Consider the following 4,601-nt stretch of genomic DNA (forward strand, 5'->3'; position numbering starts at 1 on the left):
ATTTATGGGTTAGTAATTTTTCTTCCTTATTAAAATGTATTAGACATGTATTGCAAAAATAAAATTTATGCTCATGGCTTGTAACTTGATCCCTCATTAATCTACTTAAATTTTTTAACCAAACATAGTGGCTTTCATTGAAATCATCACTGTATAAGGAAATAAGATTAATGTGATGCGATTTTTCTTCTTTTTGTTAAATAATAGGGGCCTACTTCCAAATTGTCTTCTATACCAAACACATTTACACTAATATGTGGATTATTTGAGTCAAATATTTCAATATCTTTTATTTGTAATGGGAAATTTAAATTTTCAAAATTGACTACTTTATCATTAATTAAAGTTATAATGGAATCTTGGATATTTCTAATGTGATATGAAGAACACCCTTGTCCATGTTTTGAGGGTTGGTAAAGAGATGAAATTATGGCCCACTTAAAGCAATATATATCATTGTTAACAATGTTAATACAAGCTGTTTTATCTGCTATTACGTTTGGTAGTAGTATTAATAATAAGCCTCTAATTGGTTGGTATTTATTTATGTTTACTTCTAGTTGGATAATTTCACTTAGACTCCAACCACTATCTCGCTCTTGAAATGTTTTCATTTTTTCAATAAATTTACTAAACTTTTCCTTAATTATATCACCAACATTATTGTTCTCCATAAATGCTTCAGTCATTAGTGTTTGGTGTGATATTATAGCGAATTCTTCAATATTTCCTTTTATTTGAATATATTTACAAAATAACTCAAAGTTAAATTTGATGCTTTCATGCTTTTCTATAGATTTCTGAAAAAGTGCAGAAATTCGTTAAAATGTTTTTCAAAAAAATGTTCAACAATTAAATCATTGGGTTCATGATGGAATTATAGAAGGTGGTGGATGTAAGCAGTTTCTCGCTCTAACGCCGCCATCTTGAACGCCCTTAGAAATAAGAATGTGGTCGCTTTACAAAACTCCTTTTTTATTCAGAGGAAAAAATGTAGGTAAAACCATACAAATCGTTTTTTTTCTGAAAAATATACAACGGCATCACTTTTTTCTCAAATTCCGCTTTGTGTTGACTTTTCTATCATTCAAACGTGTGACAATTCTTATTTAATAATTTTCTTTGATTTTAATGAACATAAAAATTAGCTGATTTCAATTAAAATTTCACAAAAATCATTGTAATACTATTCAAATCGAAACGAAGGTCCGACGCCGCAGGCAGCTGGTGTTTAATTGAGAGCGATCCAGGTGTATTTACGGAAATAGTACGTGAATTTGGATGTAAAGGCGTTCAAGTGGAGGAGATTTATAGTCTAGATCTTGAACCTGACCTATTTAAACACCTCGAACCCATACATGGGCTCATTTCCTTTTTAAATGGGTGCAGGATGATGAATCATCTGGATCCGTTGTACGCGGTGATCGTGTTGATAATTTATTCTTTGCAAAGCAAGTCATTAACAATGCAAGCGCAACACAGGCAATACTTAGCATTCTGTTGAACTGTGACCATTAATACATTAAACTGGGACCAACACTTACTGAATTCAAAGAATTTTCGCAATCCTTTGATCCTTATACAAAAGGGCTTACTCTAAGTACTGTACCAAAAATTCGCTCAGATCACGACAAACCCTTGATGAGGTAGATTTAAAAAATCAAAATAAAGATGATGTTTATTATTTTATTGGATACATACCTACCAATTAAGGGACGTTTATATGAATTTGATGGTTTGAAAGAAGGTTCATTGGATGTGGGCGCAGTATCTTCCAAACAAAATTGGATTGATGTTGTACGTCCCATAATCGAGAAACGTATTTAAAAATATAGCGAAGGTGAAATACATTCTAATCTTATTGCCTTGGTGTCAGATATATTGAAAATATATCAGCAGAAAATCGATAAAATGTTGGCGACTGCTGACGGTGCTATGGATACTGGAGATGGTGAAGTTCGTCAGACGGTAATAACAAAATTGCGTTCAAAAATTGAATATGAAGGGGAAAACGGAAACGCTATAAGATTGAAAACATTTGGCGTAAGCAGAATTATTTAACATTCATCGTTGAATTACTTAGAATGTTCGGAGAGCAAGGTCAATTAATGCCCATATATGAAAGGCAAAGCTGCTGTATCTAAAAGCAAATCTTAACCGTTGCGAAATTTATCTTATTTTCTTTTATTTTTAACAATAAAATGGAACTATAATTCAACAGGTGTCAACATTTTAAAACATGGAGGTGCGTAACAAAATAATTGACCTTATGACTCTCCTGATTGTTTGGTTGGTGGCTATGCTGCCCGGTCGGGAGACCTCGCCCGCTCTATCGCCATTTTCATGCACATTGTGTTCCCATGGAACCAATTACGTAATACACGCTGTGTTTGTTTTACTCAAACCATTTGTTTAAATCAAAATGTCTCCTGATGTCTTTAATGGAGCATATTTTAGTTCGATACCTAATGTTCTCAAGTGTTGGGCACTCACAGACGAAGTAGGTGACTGTTTCCTTACAACAGTCCTCCACTGCCGTTGAACGGAATTGAAATTGTATCCCAATGCAGGCCAAACGACCAATATTCTGTTCTTGGGGATGTGATCCTGAATATCTCTTTTCTATGCATATTTAATAGAAACTCTGTTCTTTTCTGGTTGTAATCAGGCCAAGTTTGCTTGGTGATTTTGCAGGTGTCCGTTGTTTTTTTGAAGTTGGAGGGTATGTCACTCCGTATTGATAAAAACAGCCGATTCACCCTTACTGCCTCAGTGGTGTCTCGCGATACACCAGCGTACTATCGCTTGGCTGTCCGAGTATAGGCATAACTCACCGCCGCTTACATGATTCTCTAATAGGAAACTACAGGCCCTCTATACCTCGTATCTCTGCTTTATTTGTACTAATGTCGTTTTATGTGACGGGTTCCAAGCCCAGGACGGGGGTTATGGCTACATTACACCTTTGTATAATCACCCCATTGATCTATAAGTCAGCCGCCCATGATGATCATTTCCAGTGAATGGCTATCAGGTGTGACCTAATGTTTAACTTGGTCATACAAATCGTTTCCGAGATGGTCGTGCTAGAACCTTAATGGAACGAAACGAATCTATATACTGCAAAGGACTATCAACACCCAATATTCCCCCAAAGCGTTTGGTGAGTGTCTTTGTCGTTAAAGCAACAACGTGCGCTATATAATGAAGACGTTATGCTCGTTAGAACATACACATGACGATGTCCTGAACGGGCATCTGAAAAGTTGTAGCATCTCGCTTGGTATCTTTGCTGTCAGCGAAGGCTTGGCCAGATGTGTATACGATCTCTTCGGCTCCGGAGCCCCTGCCTACAATTCGCCACAGCGTCGAATTCAATGTTAGGTGGCCAAAAAGGGATCTTCTCACAGCTCAAACATCTCAGGTTTAAGGGATTAAGACTAAAGCCAGAACCTCAATTAATATTCCACCAAATTAGTATACCTGCTGCCTTGTCCGTCCTCCTGCTGTGTGTTGAATATCTTTTCCCATCATGTAATATATTTAAAACTACCTTAGTTAGTACTCTAGAAGAGGAGTATACTCTTAATACACGTCCAAAAATGTCGGGAAAGTGTTCAAAAGATACGTTTTGACGTCGGTACCAATAATCTGAGCAATGACCCCGGGCCGCTCCAAAACCGGAAGCAAGATTCAGGTCTCTTTTTTTTTTTTTTTTTGCAAATATCTTTTGGCATTAGTGAAATCTTTCAGGTTATTGATACCAAAGTAAAAACATGTGTTTTGACACCTCTGCTGGCATTTTTGGTCGTTTATTAGCATTCGACCCCTGTCCAAGAATATAACCAGCAAAATTGATGCGTTCAAAAGAAATTTATAAGCTGCAAACGTTTCAAAATTTAAAAAAGCAATCCTCATTTCATAACTTTTATGTTCGAATTGCCCAAAAATCAATCTAAAGACACTCCTTTCTGTATTTTATCATTATTGAAAAAGTAGGAATTTAAGTAAGATTTCAAAAAGGGGCCCTTTTTTATGCCCCCCTTCTCTTGTACTTCCACAATACAACCTGGAGCTCACTGGGGCTAATGGCATTATGACAGCTGTCAAATCTTCCTCCACCTTCTATTATTACATTATGATTGAGTTGATCGTTTTCCAAAACGTATGTCTCAATACGATTATTAAACATAGCGTTAATACATTTAACATTATTATTTACATTATACATACAATTCTTTTTATGTATATTTGTTCTCAAGTGTGCTGTCCATACATATTATTTTACTTCAATTTTACATTGCTCGCAAAAAATGGGGGCTTTTTTTATAACTTGATGTTTCATTGTAATATGTCTATTTAAACTCCTGTTGTTGTTGTTGTTGTAGCGATAAGGTTGCTCCCCGAAGGCTTTGGGGAGTGTTATCGATGTGATGGTCCTTTGCTGGATACAAATCCGGTACGATCCGGTACCATAGCACCATTAAGGTGCTAGCTAGCCCGACCATCTCGGGAACGATTTATGTGGCCACATTAAACCTTCGGCCATTCCCTCCCTCCCTACCCCCAAGTTCCATGAGGAGCTTGGGTTCGCCAGAGCC

General features: G+C 36.4%; 1 pseudogene; it reads left to right on the forward strand.

Annotated features, from left to right (window-relative positions):
• The first annotated feature begins 465 nt into the window (after positions 1–465).
• LOC137239191 (ubiquitin carboxyl-terminal hydrolase isozyme L5 pseudogene) lies at positions 466–2,144 on the forward strand (annotated as a pseudogene).
• Positions 2,145–4,601: the final 2,457 nt, after the last annotated feature.

The sequence above is a fragment of the Eurosta solidaginis genome, chromosome 1 (assembly GCF_040869045.1).
Source record: "Eurosta solidaginis isolate ZX-2024a chromosome 1, ASM4086904v1, whole genome shotgun sequence".
NCBI lineage: Eukaryota > Metazoa > Arthropoda > Insecta > Diptera > Tephritidae > Eurosta > Eurosta solidaginis.